Source organism: Cyprinodon tularosa, unplaced genomic scaffold, assembly GCF_016077235.1.
Source record: "Cyprinodon tularosa strain WSP-4 unplaced genomic scaffold, ASM1607723v1 ctg107, whole genome shotgun sequence".
NCBI lineage: Eukaryota > Metazoa > Chordata > Actinopteri > Cyprinodontiformes > Cyprinodontidae > Cyprinodon > Cyprinodon tularosa.
Genome location: NW_024037860.1, coordinates 2,625,089 through 2,641,287, shown reverse-complemented (window position 1 = coordinate 2,641,287; position 16,199 = coordinate 2,625,089). Strand labels below are relative to the sequence as shown.

Here is a 16,199-nt window from a genome sequence, read left to right as displayed (position 1 = left end):
TGAAATGGTGTCCAGCTTGAAAGAGCTCCTGTGTGTCGCTGAATGTGTGCATTGATGACTGAACGACATCTTCTGCCTCCATTTATCTGTTTACTACAGTGTGTTGAATTCATGTGAATGTGGATATAAAGACATTTCAATTAGTGGAAAAAATTGAAGGAGGGAATATATAACCAAAACTTTTGCGACCTCCATGCATTACCTCCCTGGACCCCCTGTTGAAGACCCCTGGATTAAAATACAGGAAGCTGAAAAACAGTGGAAACCGGGGTTTATGCTCCGCTTCCAGCAGGATGATGCTAATGGTGTAGTTTCAGTGATAACTTAATGGTTTAGATAAATATTTATATATTAGATTGTCAAATTTCAGACATAGGTGGAATCTCAAGTTAATGTGTTTGGAGCTGGAAGTCATACTGCTCAACATTTTAACTTGTAATTGAAGCAAAAAGTGGCTCTAAAAATGATTGACTCATCATGCCATGCTTTTGCAGGTATTTAATAAAACAAAAAGAAATATTTTCTACATCATGACAGTGTTTCCCCAGCAACAATAAAATCAGTATGCTTAGTATTTTTTATAGCGCTTAAAAGGAAACAGTTATTTCAGAAATGTCCACTCTGACAACCATCGATCAATCTAGACCAGCTCCCACAGCAGAGGACATGCAGTGCAGCCCCCCCCCCCCCCCCCCCCCCCCCCCCCCCCCCCTTAAAGCTCAGAGACAATGTTCACACTGTAGTGACAAGATGTGGTGTAGCACTACACGGGGAAATCTGCATGCTAATACTGACTGGAACAGTGGTCTTTTGTCAGAGCTGCATAGTTATAATAGATCAACAAAAGGCCCAGTGTCACTAAAATAACTCCTATAAGTATGGATTTTCAGCCCGATGCACGGTGACACTTATCTGATTTGGGAGCAGAGAGCTCAGAGGCTGCAGACTTAGCAAGGCTTAAGTTCTGTAATTTATAGTTTATGCTCGTATATTAGCTCATTTACATTGAAGAACATCAAAAGTTTTATGTCAAACATATCTTTGTTTGGTATTCATCAAAAACAGATATAGGTTATCAAGAAGGAGGCTGGAATTTGGTCATTTAGCATGGAAGGCACTTCTTTTTTTAATCTCCAAGTGACATTAGATTATCAAGCGTCATTTAGGGGCAATGGAGGTGTAGGATGCATGTAGGATGCATGTAAGAACCTTATTTGAAGTAAGACATGAAGCAGCAAGCAGCATTAGAAACACTTAGTCCATTGGACTGAAAAGACTTTGCTACAAAAGCACTGAAGATGTTTCCACCATTTTCACGCACATAAAGTGGCTAACAATAATTTGGTAAAGGCAGTTTAACAGCTAGCTGTTAAAGATAACTGGTAGTTAAAGTTAACGGTTTCTTCTCATTGCTCCATTAAATGAAAGTTTACTGCAGTTCATGACCTCTGGAAAAAAAAAAAAAAAATTCTGATTAAACCTGAGCTTAATTATTCTAACCTGAATAGTGATTCTTTATATAATGAAAAATATTTTGTGTTTTCTACTTAAAAATAAAAATTTAGACAACAGGGTGTTGCTGATTTTGGTAGATTTAGACAGAAATATAAGTAGCACAACGTGTTGGGTTTTGATGCCCTGACACAAATGGTTTTAAATGATGAAATTATGGATTAGCTGAGCTTTTCCAGTTATAAATCAGCTGGTCCCTTAATTTGAGTCCAACATCTTGCATTGCTTCTTCTGCTAAATCGACTTGTGTAGTTACACTGCAAATTGAAATGTAACAATCATTCGAAGGCTCTTTAATGGCTGTATATGGAGTGCTAAAAACAGGGATCTAGAACAATTTTTTCCATTTGATTAACACCATCTTGTCTTGATTTTTTATTTCAGAAAAAGCATACAATGTTTTGTTTTATCACCTGCGGGTAAACTATAGTAATGATGATAAAAATAAAATAGGAGGCAGATTCCTTGCATTTGCGATATCTCATTAGATTCACTCACTTGGCACTTTGCACCTCCCCATTATTTTAATGCATGCACTGACAAAAAAACAGCAAAGATAAACAAAAAAAAACTGCTAATAGTTACTGCTTTCTAAGATACAGAAAACATATCTTTCTGTAAAGACACTAGTTTCAGCATGATTTTGGCCAAATATTTGACTACTCTTCCTAACACCAATTGCTTAATTAACAAAAATGTTTAATGGTTTCCTGATACAGACTCTACTAGCTGTCATTTTTCAAATAGGTTAAGGTCGAGGCCCATCCTAAAACCGCTTCTGATGCGCGTTTGAGATCTTTATCCCTGAATTTTAACCACTCTGCCATGCACACTAATCTGCAGTAAAGGTTATCAGCTGTATCAGGAAAGTACCCAACTTCAGAGGCAGCTTTAATATTGTTGTAAACGATTCAAATCACATGTAGTGAATATATATTATTTATTTAAAGTGTGATCAACCTAATGAAATGAAATAATTGTGGAGTAATGCATTTATTGGACATTTATTGGACTGCTATTTCTTCACAATTGGTGAAGGTGTTGGCTCACATGATGTGTGCTAGAGAGAATAGTAATGAAAAGAGAGTGTCCTGGGTCGCCCCTGATCTTTGTGGATCATCAGAGGACAGTGTTTAAGTAAATCTCCTCTTGATGTGGAAGTGGGGAGTTGATGAACTACCATGCAGTTGATGACCTGCTACAGCTCTCAGAAGCATTGCACCTTGCATTCCATACTACCCATTAAAGTTTTTCAGCAGAAGTAAAGGGGAGGCTTTGTTCCATCTCTAATTCTTATAAAATAAACAATGGTGCAGGGTGTGGTTCAAAGTCCGGTCTGGGTCTTTCGAGGTTTACACTTATAGAAGCTTAAAGTTTTTGATCCGCTCCACATAAGTCGTTGATGCCCTGGCCGGACTGTGTTCTTATCCTGATTTTAAAGGGTAAATTTCTTTTGGCTTCTTGGTGTTAAAAACAGAGGTGGTTGATACCTCAACAGGTGGTCAGTGGTCAGACCTCCTATCTCTATGGCACCTTCTCATTGCTGTTAATAAGTCCTATAATTATTGTATCTTCTGCAAATTTGGTGATTTTTAGAAGCTGAGTAATAAGTGTGCAGCTTGTAGAAGACTGGGCTAAGAACACAGCCCTGTTGGACACCAGTGATGAGGACTATGGTGGAGGATGCAGGGGTTCCCATCTCTCGTACGGGGGTCCGTACAGTCAGAAAGCCATTAATCCACATACAGATATAGGTCTTAAAGTCGCAGTAGTTTATTGATCAGTCAGCTGAGGCTGAGAAAGTAACATTTCAAACTGTAATTAAAAAATAATCCTGATGCTTGAAAAAGTTCAGTCTAGGCAACTGGATGTGAAGTTTTCTATAAGATGTTTTGCATCTTATCAAAGAGGCATCTTCTTTTACTGTAGGTCTAACAAAGAATTATGGGGGACATAAGGTGGCTTTGATCCCTCCCACTGGTTTGGCCATGGAGGTCACGGCAGGTATTAATGTTAGTTAGGTGCTTCAAATGGGTCATCAGGGTGGTTTCGGTCATGTGCCGCATTGGAGTGTGAGTCAGGTGAGGGTGGGTGAAAGGGGAATCTTCTGGGTGTTCCTAAAAGTGCTTTGTAGGTGGGTGAAAAGTTATGTCTAAGACAACCTCCTCCGCTGAGAGATGGCTTTTCCAGGTTAACAAAGATGGCTTCCTTAACCATTTGTACAATCCATAAATAAAACGTCACATCCAGTTGCCTCAACTTAACTTTTTCCAAGCTTGGTCAAGACCTGGATGATTGAGAATCTTAACAGATATAAAGATTCCTGATGTTTAGTTGTTTTCCAAGTGGCTGAGAGGGGTGTTAAGATAAGGCTTTATCGGTTAAAATTGCTGACCAAAAAATAAATAAATAAAATTAGTAAAATGAGAGCAGTTGATGCACCACATCACTGAGTCATTAGTGACTAATCATGCAAAAACAAACAACAATCCTCAGCAACCCAAGGTTGTGTTTTCCCATCCCTCCCAGGGGTTTGTTAGTGACAAACATTACCTGCCAATCACCTGAGGGAAAGCTAGCTGGTGGTTTCAGAGAGGCTCATTAAATAAACTTGTTGTTTGCTGTGTTGTATGCATAAGTGACATTTCCTCTGGGATGACTGCAGAACCAGCCGAAACACATGGCATTGTTTGTTTAAACTGGAATTAGGGACACCTCCCTAAACACTCTGATGTTTCTTTTTCTTGTCTATCAGGAAAGAATCTGAGGAAAGTTGGAGAATATCAGTGCTTGTGCCGGTGTGTTTGAACCATCCATTGATTTTTATCCTGGATCTATCTGTTTACAAAACACAACTGCATATGAAACCTTATCGCCAGCTCCAGAAAATATCATTATACACCTGAAATTATCTGCTTGCAGTAAATACTCCAAAACCTAATGTCATTCATAACTTCTTGTTAGAAGTAATAAAGAGGTTCTATTACCAATCTGTTCTCGCAGAGGCTCTATTCTACCCAAAGGAGAAGAATAAATAAGAGAGCTCTTGTTTTTCTACCCTTCAGTGGCCTGCCCATGAGGCTTCCTAAATTTCCATCATCCATCATCTGTTGCTCTCTTTGTCAGCCCAGTGGTGCTGCCATCCCTTTCCAGAATAGCAATAAAACACAGAATGAAGATTGAGAAGCATCCTGACTGGATGACTCTAATTGGTCCATACGTTTTACATACACCAAGTAGGTTAGTGCTGGTCATGTTCAGTCACTTTTGAATTTTTTTATTTTAACAGATTAAAGCGTGGTGCAGTCACAACCTTGGCATCCAAAGCACAAACCAGTTGTCTAACCCGTGTCAGAGAGTCAACAAATGGTTGATCACTGCTGCAGTGATGTTTCAGCAAATAAAATGAACAACATTCTTCTTACTATAAGCCAGGTTCATGTCTCCTGGCCAATGATGGACAAGTGTTAAGGAGTAAAATGTTTGTGCATAGTCTGGATTTTCTTTTGTAAATTGATAGAAAAGTTTTCTTTAGGTAATTAGATGTATTTTCTTTATAAACAAGGCAATTGCTTTGTTTTCACTCATTATCATGGATTGATATTGGGATGCCCTGACAGTGGCATTCTAGCTTATCCTCACTTCAGATCTTACCTTAACAAGGATAAAAAACAAAATGGGAAACAGAACTTATTAAGAATGTATTATACAATAATTCATCTATTAGAACTTATCTCAGCGTGCTGCTAGGATTTGATGTCACTCATTGGACTGTTACATCTTGCTGTTTAACATCACAAAAATGAATAAGAATCTTACTTAGATTCTTAGGTCACCAACTCGCCTTAATGACTTTAAATGTAGTTGTAGTTAGAAAGAGGGAAATAAAAAGTAGCAGAGCTTGTAAACAAAACTAAGGACCAATTATTCGGCGGATCTATGCACAGCTGAGACAAGCGGTGGTCCCCTGAGAGTTTGCTGGCTTCACTTTGTAGACTTTTGTATCAGAATTGGATTTATTCACTGGGCTGAAAACCCAAGATAATGACAATTTCTCTCAGGCTTTTTCTTGCCGGCTTAGAGAAGGGTCATTAACCGATGGCGGAGTCAGGAAGGTCAGAACTTAATGCAGATACTCTGTATGTAAATGTATATATGTGATCCTCATTTTTTTTTTTTTTTTACATTTTATTGTAAAAAGCTACAGACTTGAATACATTTAACATAGAAGGAAGCTGCAGGAAAAGTGTTACCAGGCTTTTAAATACTTAACAGACAAAAACATTAAAAGTCTGGTATGTAAATATATTCAGTCTTCTTACATTGATAAAACAGAGTGCAACCAACTCACCTACTTAATCTGTGTTTTGTTACATTTAATCCTACTTTATGTTTTCAGACAGCTTCTCTTGAACATTATCTTAATTTCAGAAGGCTGGTAGCAACTACATTTGTCTTATTAAACTGAACAAAACAGTTATTTTACTTCTAATTCACCATGTAACATAGGAAGTTATTCTACTATCACCATTTCCTGTTTTGCATAATTTATCAAACTGAATTCTATTCCACACTTAAATTATGCTGGAAATTTGCTTATATGAGCTTGATGAGAAATAAAACAGCTAATACTACGTTTCATCCTTACAGATTAGAAAAATCAGCATGAAGAAGGAAGGAGGTATGCAGAAAGTGGGCCTCAATCTGTTCATTTTTCCTCCTCTTCCTGGATGTGAGGCCAAGCATCTGGAACAACAACCAGGGCTGTGATGAGACCCGGGGCGAGGGACGAAATAACATCCATCGCTATGTGGCCCGATACCAAGCCTCCCACCTGAGGGCAAGAATCCCTCCACCACTGCATTCATGTTTGATCTGAAGCACCCACAGGCTCACAGAGAAAAAGAGACGCTCTCTGTCTCCGACACCCTGATCGACATGCAGGATGTTTGTCCTCCAGGGATTTTATAAGAGCAGATAACGGTTACAGCAGAAGCTGTGTCCAGTCAATGAAGCAATGATCATCAACCGTGAACTTTTCTACATGAGGTGAGTCTAAATGCCTAGAGGAAGGTACATTCTGAGCAAGGCATGCAACACCTTAACAAATGTCAGTTGTGTAACTTCTTTGCATGGGGCATGATCCGTGACATAGCCAACTTTGTCAAGCAACAGCAACTTTAGAGAGTATAGTGAAAGTGCAGCCCTGGCATTACATAGAACCATTAAAGATTTGTGGTCCCACAAACAGCAGTAAATTTTAACCTTTCTCTGTCCCTGAGTTTGTATTTTGCTTAAATGGTCCCTTATTCTCTTTATTTCTTCAATCAAAGCCATTGCAGAGGTTGTCTTGATTGGATTTAAATTTTGAGATAACAACAAGCTTCTATTAGTGATGGAGTTTGGACAAATCGTAGGTGGCATTTATTGCTGAGGCCTTTTTATTGACATCAAACAAATACAGACTCGCTAGTCAACCTCAAGTGTTAGTAAAATTCTCACCTATTTATTTAGAATGGTAAAAGAGGAGTTTGGCCTCTCTTAGGACAATTATTTGCATAATTATGAGGTGACTTTAAATGAAAAACAACATTAAAAATATCTGCTAAAGTTCGTGTATATATATATAATATCCTGAATTTATCCAATGCTCCCCCACAGACAAAATCCAGCAGTTAATAAGCACCCTGTAGTTCATTAGAGCATTTTTATTCTGCCTCGGAGGACAACGCCCTGTGTACCAAGATCATTTTCCAGATGGATGCCGGAGCAACTTTCGAGTAAATTTACACAGATCACTCTGCAACAGCAGGAAACTTACGCAGCACAACATCTGTAATTTTATTTCTTTGTTTTTTAAACCAAGACAGATTTTTTTTATAGTCCTCTCCATTTTATTAAATATACACGTATATTTATAGACCTGTGCTTTTATTTAACTACTGAATAACATTAGAGTACTTATATGCAGACATTTGAGCATTATTCTACCTAAAAACAATCTCCTTATAAGATGTAGATGTTCTTCTAGACAAATGTAAGAGAAAATGTCTTTTAAAAACCTGCAGGTTTGAGAAGTCACTTTTCAAGCCAAAAAAAAAAATCCTTTTAGTCAGTAATAATAGTAGGGGATGCCAGAACCACACCTCCACCCTGCTGTGGCCTGAGTTGAAGTGGAGCTCTTTGTTCGCATCTGATTCTGACCCAGGGATGAAAATCTGATCCTTTAAGAGTTTCATCAGTTAACAAAACTTTAAGATGTTGGTCCAGTACAGCTCATGTGAACATTTCAGTGTTTCAGCCTTTCGTGCCTCAATATCTGGGCTGAAACACCCTCTGGGCTCCTCAGGTTGCTGTTCTAGTAGACGGAATGAGTTCCCGGTAGCTAATTAGCCTTTTTCTCCCATAATACCTTTTCTTATGTATGTGGTTAAGATGTGGTTAGCCTTCTGTAACAACACGTTCAATGCAGTGATGCATCCCTCTAAAAAACTTTACATCATGTTTGACTCAAGTCAAACCACAATAATTTACTTTTTGTTCATCTGGCCTTTTGAATAGATGGATATTCTTGCACAATTTGCCATAGTGTCTCATCAGGCTACAAACACACGTCAACTGATGAACCAAAATCTAAAAGGCCTTCAAGTTTATACATAAATACAAAATAGTGAGGATTTCTTCAAACTACTCAACTGCCAAATAATAGTGCACCCAGTACACAAAACAGATGGATCTGAGATTGGCAGAGATTAGGTTAAAAAAAAAACAATAAATATTAGAAGAGTTTTCTTTCAGAGATTCCTGTCACATTTGAGTCATTTCAAAACACACTTCGATTGGAGCGGCAATCCATCTGTCCATTTAAGCAATTATCCTATCAGACAACCACACGGACGCTGTTCAGAGCACAGAAACTCCCACATTCAGACAGAACAATCAATGGAAGCATCAGTGTAACAATTCAAGATAATTCACAGATTAAAATCTACAGAATATCTCAACATCTAAACAATTCTTCGCTGTGAGTGAAGGAATGACAGTCTCTAATTGCAGGGTGATTTGGTAGAGGAGTAAGGTAAGGCTTCAAACTGTCAAAGCTAGTTTTTAACGTCAGAGACCTTAAAAACTGGAGGCCAGAAATCAGACAAAACTTTAAACATCTCTAGTAAACGACATGCTGTGAGAATGTTCTATTAATTCTCTTATACTTTGATGGATTCAAAACTTCAACATCTTTTTAGGAACATGACTCACAATTTCTCTTTAATGATCAGGGTTACGTAAATCTAGTTTAATGTTGTCCAAAAAAAATGACATCATAAAGAAAAACAACTCGCACATTTTTTTGAATATTGAAATTTAATCACAATTACCACAGAATCTTGTTTGTTTTCAACAATAATGCCTCCATTTTCAATCACTGATGACATTGTTCACAGTGATTCAGTTTATGGTGGGGACATTTCAATTAAGTAGACAAATAATAGCTTACTTCTTGAATCCCACTCCTAGCTTCCCATCTCTAGGCTGATTTATACTCAGCAACCACGTCGTCTGCGTGTGTGTCCCAGATATGAGGCCTTTGATTGGTGAAACCTACATCCGCTCTACACTATGTGTATTTCCTGTTTGGTACCTTACCGGCTTGTTTTGTTTGCATGACTGCCATTGCGGAAAACGACTCGTAAAGATGGACCAGCTAGAACAGCGAGGTGCGCGAGAACGCTGGGACCTTTTTTACACCTGGACCCCAGCTCTCGGACAAACTGAGCCCAACTTCCTCGCCGCCTCGGCCGTATCTAGACCCACAGCTAGTTCATGTTTGTCCCTCTTGTGTTGTGGTGTGGAATAACATATTGACCACGCTTCAATATTGGGCATAAATCAAAAATATCTGCAACAAGCTCACTGCGAAACACTGCTGCAGGAAGTATAACCAGTCCATCTCTCCTCACTGACTGCCAGGTTTTTTCCTACTCACTACAGTAATGTTCGATACTACTTTAAAGTACAGCTCAGCTCTCAAACATCAACATGGTGCCTCCACTCTTCTAATTTCTACCACCTCTGGGATTCACAAAAAGCCCCAAAAATATTTGGAACACATAATTAGACTACTTATGTCAATTGAAAATCATTGGCAAACATATCAGACAGCCCTCAGTAGAACACCAGATTATGCCAGCAGCCTGATATGTTTTTCCTCTGTTGTGCTGAAATCACCAACAGCTTGTTTAATCCTTTATTTTTGCATAAAAATCAGTTTTCATTCCTGATAATAAAGTTCTTTGCTTTTAATTTGAAACAGATAAAGATAAAGAGAGACTTTCTTGCGAGAGCTAGTTTTTGAGCAGATTTCCCTTTGCAACTAGTTTCAGAGAAGATGGGTAAAGGTACATCCATCCATCCATCCATTATCTGACACCTAACCCAATTGGGGTCGCGAGGGGTACGGTTGCCTATCTCTAGCTGTCATACAGCGAGATGCGGGGTACACCCTGGACAGGTCACCAGTCCATCGCAGGGCCACACAGAGACAAACAGGACATACAACCATTCACACACACACTCACACCTAAGGAGAATCTAGAGAAACCAATTAACCTAACAGTCATGTTTTTGGACTGTGGGAGGAAGCCGGAGTACCTGGAGAGAACCCACGCATGCTCAGGGAGAACATGCAAACTCCAAGCAGAAAGACCCCGGACCGTAATCGAACCCAGAACCTTCTTGCTGCAAGGCAGCAGTGCTACTGCGCTGAGCAGCCCACGTTAAAGGTACAGTGTGTAATAATTAGAGGGATTTACTGAGATAAATGTAAAATATACTCTAAATGTTTGTTATTTATTATCACCTATGAAATAAAATTTTTACGTTTGCATTGGCTTATAAATGACGGGCTCCATATAGCCGGAGGAGAGAGGTAGTGTGAGGGGGCGGTTCATGTCACTACAGTCTGACCATTAGACGTTGCTAAAAATTACACATTTTAGCTCCAACTAGGATTACATTTATTAACCACTAATAGATTTGTACTAAAAAAAAAATTGTTTAGACTTTAATTATTACTGTTGATGTTTGAAAAGGTTTTCAGACAAAGTTTCTATCTAAAGACAACGTATAAGATCCGTGCTAAGGTTGGTATAGTGATGCCAACAGCTTGTCACGCCAAACAATAAAGCATCTAATCAAAAATAACCAGTATTTACATGATACATTTTAATAGGATTGATATTTAACATTTATCTGCTTGTTTTCTGTTTCTCCCTTTCTTTTTGGCAAAGACTGGGTGACTAAAGGCTTCACTTCTGTACATCAGTCTCCACTCAACAAATCCTTCTTGTTTCCTTACTATAGGGTGGAGTTAACTCATCCATCAGCTACTCGCCAAACCTGTGGCCTCATACAGTTACCAGAGAGTATAAAATGAAAGTAGGAGATCAGTGAAATGGTAGTTGATGGAAATGGCTTCATAGCCAGATGCAACTGCAGCAGTTTGGGACTTCAGCTTAATGACCACAGTGAACCACCTGGAAAACCTTGTATATTGTATTTGCTTTGAAGCATTAGCAGCTAAAAGCTGTAGAACAACAAACTTGCAGCTGCATCTAAAACACGATCACCTTGTGGAGTTTTCCAAGCTGGTAAAAAAAAAAAAAAAAAAAAATCCAACCAGTGGGCCATCTCAGGCTGCCTGGCAATCAAATAACCTCCAAACAAAATACAAAATGTCTGCACAGTTATGTGCAGTACCGACAATGTAGTTCCTTTGATCGCTAAGGAGATGCCCTTTAATTTAGTTGAAAAGCTTACTGTAAAGACAAATGTGCAAACTTTTGAAACCCAATGTGAACTACCAGGAAAAAAACATATTGACAAATGACACAGGTGTACAAGAGCACAAAAGACAACATACAGTACTGTACTTAAGGAGATCAGAGATTGTTTGGGTTGTGTGTTTAATTTTATTGATCTCGGTTGTATCTGCGTTTAAGGAAAGTTCTTTTTTTTTTAAATAAAAAAAATGAAACAAAGTCATTTATTGTTTATTTATCTTGTATATTCAAAATGTCTTCCAGCAGTATTCTTTAGATATAAGTTTAATAATCTATGTCATTGTATAAGTTAAAAATGGTTCAAAATGACAATATTATAGTTTACAGCACACATTTTGGAAAAATGTATTCAGTAAAATCTCTTATGGTGATAGGCCTACATCTGGCTGGAAGACAAATCTGCTACAGACAGTATGATGAACGAGAAAGGAACTGATTGAACTACAGAAATTTTCCCATTTCTGGTGAAAAGAAGCCTCCCCACAGCATGATGCTGCCACCCCTTTGTCTGGTTGAGCGAATGCAGTTTGTTCTGATCAGAGTTTTTCCAACCACTAAGCCTGTTAGATGTAGGCCAGAGAATTAGCCTTAGAACCAGACACCTCCACCTGTTTGTGGCACATCCTTGGTAACTAGTTATATAAAGCTTTATTTTTGCTATACAACAATAAAGGTCTGAGCTGCGGCTGGAGCAGCTATTTCACAATCATACTTTACTTTGTTATTTTACCACATTAAATCCCAACAAAAAACCGTGTTTGTGGCTGCAATATTGAAAAATATAAAGAGGAAAATCAAAGAATAATTTAGCTAATCACTGTACAACGCTGTATTTCCAATGATTCTTTATTTTCAAGTTGTTGCCTCTTCTTAGGAGAAGAAATTTTCTCGAGGGCATCTTGTCTAACATATGGGATGTAGCAGCTATGCAAGTGCTGCTGTACTCTGTTGGCTACTCTCTATCCCCTCCCCTTGGACTCTTGAAGCTACAGACTGGTAACACACACACACACACACTCACACCGATTGTCCTGCCAGATGGTCAAATCCAGATGACGTGCTCTCTTCAACTCAGGGTAACACTGGGGCACAATCTCTTCCAACATAGCACACAAACACTCATTCGCAGCACGCACATGGAGAGGGCGCAGGCCGCGTGCAAGAGGTAATGAACGTGCCTGTACAAACACCAATGCATATGGAGGAATTAGCAGTACAGCTGTCACATTTTTCAGTTCATTCATTCGTCTCTGAGACAGAACTGAGAGAAAACCAAAGGACAAGTGCTCACAGAGGGAAAAAGCAAGATGAGAGAAGACACACACACACATATAAAACTGAGGATCTGAACAATGGTGTCAAACCAAAGAACACTGCTCCAGTGATGTATGCTTCCCTTTAACAATCAGAGCTTTTGAAAGGGGAGGGAGATGCTTCATGTTGGCAGTGCCAGGGCCAGTACCGACTCGAGTCAGTCTCCGCCACGGAGATAAATAACTCAGCTAGGGCTGCAACTAACGATTATTTTAAAAATCGATGAATCGGACGATTATTTTTTCGATTAATCGATGAATCGGACAAAAAATATTTTTTATATTAACCTCTTTATTGCAAAATTAACATTATAGACAGAACAAACAAGCACACAAGTACAGGTTGCTCATTAACTGTACTGGTGCAATATGAAAAATAAATGTTTGTGTTAAAACTACGCAAACTTACATGAGAAATGTAGATGTACATCCACAAAATATAGGGTACTTTGTTTCATAAAGCGCAAAAAAAGACATTTTTGTTTTTAAAAGCCTCTAAGGGGTTCAAACAATAGGCCCCCCCATTTCAACAAATGAGTTTTTTTTAGACTAGAAGAGTTCTGCCTTTTAAGACAGGAAAGTACAGCAGTTAAAGTTGCTACTTGAGAAAATACTGAACCATAGAGATAAAAATAGCCCTGTGATTCAAATTATAAATTGTATTTGGAATAAAAATGAGAGAACTAGGGGTGCTAAAAAACACATCCTCCAAAGACAGATATTTACATGGGAATGTGGCATATAATTAATTGACATATTACTGATCTTGCTGGATTTTATTCTGCTTTACTTCTATAAATTGCAGGATCATCTTTACTTTATCTTTGCCAGAAGATTTAAACTTTAAAAGTCTTGCCCTCATAATTTGCAAGTTAATTTATTTATAAAGTAAATGTAAACGCTGCTTAAGCTAATTCAAATGAAATTAAAAGTAAAATAAGTAGCCAACCTTATCACTGTATGTAACCTACTAACAAGGTAAGGAAAGCATCAGATGAGCTACCTGAGAAACTAACGTTACGTTTCCCCACTTTAAAACCAAACAAACATGGTGGTTCCGTGCCATGTTAATTTCTTTTGAAAAAAGTTGCATGTTATCACTTTTTTCGCTTTACAAAGCGCAGGCTATTTTAATTATTGTGATCAATTTGCGCCGTCAATCCCGGTGCATGCGCGCTTCATTTGCAGTCTGGACGCTGAGGCTCTGACTGAGAGGGACTCCTGCGGGAAAACGCGGTTGGGGTGGGGGAGGCGCCCCACGGCAGAGTAGGAATGATACATGCTTTCACGTAAGAGTCTCCAAAAGCCGCCAGTGACACCGAAAAAAGTCGCCAGATTTGTCGCTAGTCGCTTTTTTGAAAAATAGTCGCTGGAGGGGTCTGAAAAGTCGCGGAGTTGGCAACACTGCACCTGCGGCGCTGACTCGCTCTGCCGTATTTTTTTTTCTTCCTCTTTCAGTCAAGATGCAGTGATGACGGCGCAGCGGATGACGCAATAATCGCGCGACACAACTAATCGATGATGAAATTCGTTGCCAACGCTTTTAAAAGTCGATTTTTATCGATTTTATCGATTCGTTGTTGCAGCCCTAAACTCAGCCACCGCACTTCTATATATACAGGATTAAACTCCTGCAGCTCAGCGATGTCGGGTTGGATGGAATTTCATCTCATTCATAAGATACTTTTGAAATAGAGATGCACAGACCAATCAGCTGGTGATTGGCTAAGTTAACGCCAGAGCGGTCCTGATCGGTGGCTGGCAGGCGTAAAATTAAAATCCAGTCCACTCTCTAAGCTGTGGACACACCATACCTGTGTGATAACATCTTACACTAAAAGCACGGCTCTTTGGTGTCAGAGGGGGAGAGGAAACCAAACATTTTCATCAATATTTAGCATCTGTGTGGTGTTGTGATAAAATCAGTGCACATAATGAAAGGCTTTAAAATTGGCTTAACATCAGCAAATAATAAAAACTGAGGGAATTACAGCAAATTTTAATGATATTGTTTTGTGTTTTTTTTATATTGGAATAGTCTTTATCCATAAGTTGAGTTAAGTCCATCCGGAAGACTTAATAAACTTTTTAGATTTTTCTGTCTGGATCATTGAGAAACATCAGAGCATGTGAACATTTAATGGACTCATAAAAATATATATAGCTGGCAAGGGTATGTAAAAATATTACAGGTGTCACAAGAAATGCTAGGTTAAGTAAAGGTTTCCAAACGATACAGATCTTTGCCATCAAATGCTTGGTCTATTTCACTTAAGCCAGGTGTCCACTGTACGATTTTTTTCACTCTTCGCACAAACCTACAGCTCACACTGTATAACGAAACTACAGCTCACGAGATATATGTTCCCACATTGTGCAACCCGACGCTCTGATGCGATATACCTGATCACACTGTACGTCTAAAAACCAAGTCGGACTCAGCTCCGCAAAGAGATGGCACTACTTGTTCTCGTCAATCCGGAAGGCAAATGAGTAGAAGAGGAATATGAAGCTCACTATAGTTAAACGCACTGCCTTGGTAATTTGTGTAATTTTGTTTGCTGAAAGCCCTAAAAAGAAAAGACGACAAAGCATTTGGACTAAGACATGGCTGAGCAAGCGTGGCTACTACGGACTGTCAATTTTACAGCAAGAACTCCATTTCACTTGCATCCCCACCATGCTTTTGTATTTTCATCTGAGAGGGAGAAGAAGAAGTACAATCCTGCGAATGCCCACTGAGCGATTTGCCCACGACGGCCCTGACTTTACAATTCCATCAGGAGGTGGTTGTGAGAGGCTGATCGCCCCTCGTTACCTCCTGTGCACTACATGACCCACGATAAGGCTGAAAGTCGGCCCGGTCAAAAAATTGTTGCACGACTGGAAAATTGGCCCAAAAAAGGCCAACCCGGCTTTGTTAACAGTTTTCAGATTTAATGCACTGTTTAAGAGAGTATCTGTAAACTGAGTTGGATGGTTAAATAAACTTCATGACATTGACTAAAGTGAGATATACTGTAGGTGGCAGAGGCAAAAGACAGAGTGTCAGTATGCACCAGAAGCGGATCAAATACTTTGAGAAGGCTAAAAACATGACATGACTAACTACTACAGATTGTGCAGTTAAGTCTTTGTGCTTCTTTCATGTTGATTCAAATGTTAAGAGGGCTTTCTTGTTGATGCAGAGCAGATGGACCAAGCAGAGGAACAGACTCTGTTGACACAGTGAGGAAGATTTGGCTTGTGCAATATAATTTCAGACTCCATTCCTGCAAAGGCTTTAATGTTGATTTTGTTGAAAAACGTAACATTGATAAGAAAAATCAGCGCTACAGCAAAATAAGAATGAAGGAAATTGATAAAAAAATCAGATGAAACTAAATATAGAGGGAGATTTTTTTGTTTGTTAAATATGAATCTTTCTCAGATTGTTATGTTTTATTTCCATCATTACATTAAAAACAGATGCTTTTTTAACGCTTAATGTTGTTTCAGATATTATTGTTCTGTCTAGCATGATTTGAGAAGTGAG

At 38.7% G+C, this 16,199-nt stretch overlaps 1 protein-coding gene across 1 annotated transcript in view; it reads right to left on the bottom strand.

The window, feature by feature from the left end:
* The window catches only part of LOC119786145 (myelin basic protein-like), an 87,524-nt gene that overhangs the window by 1,367 nt on the left and 69,958 nt on the right, over nucleotides 1-16,199 (bottom strand). The window lies entirely within an intron of this gene.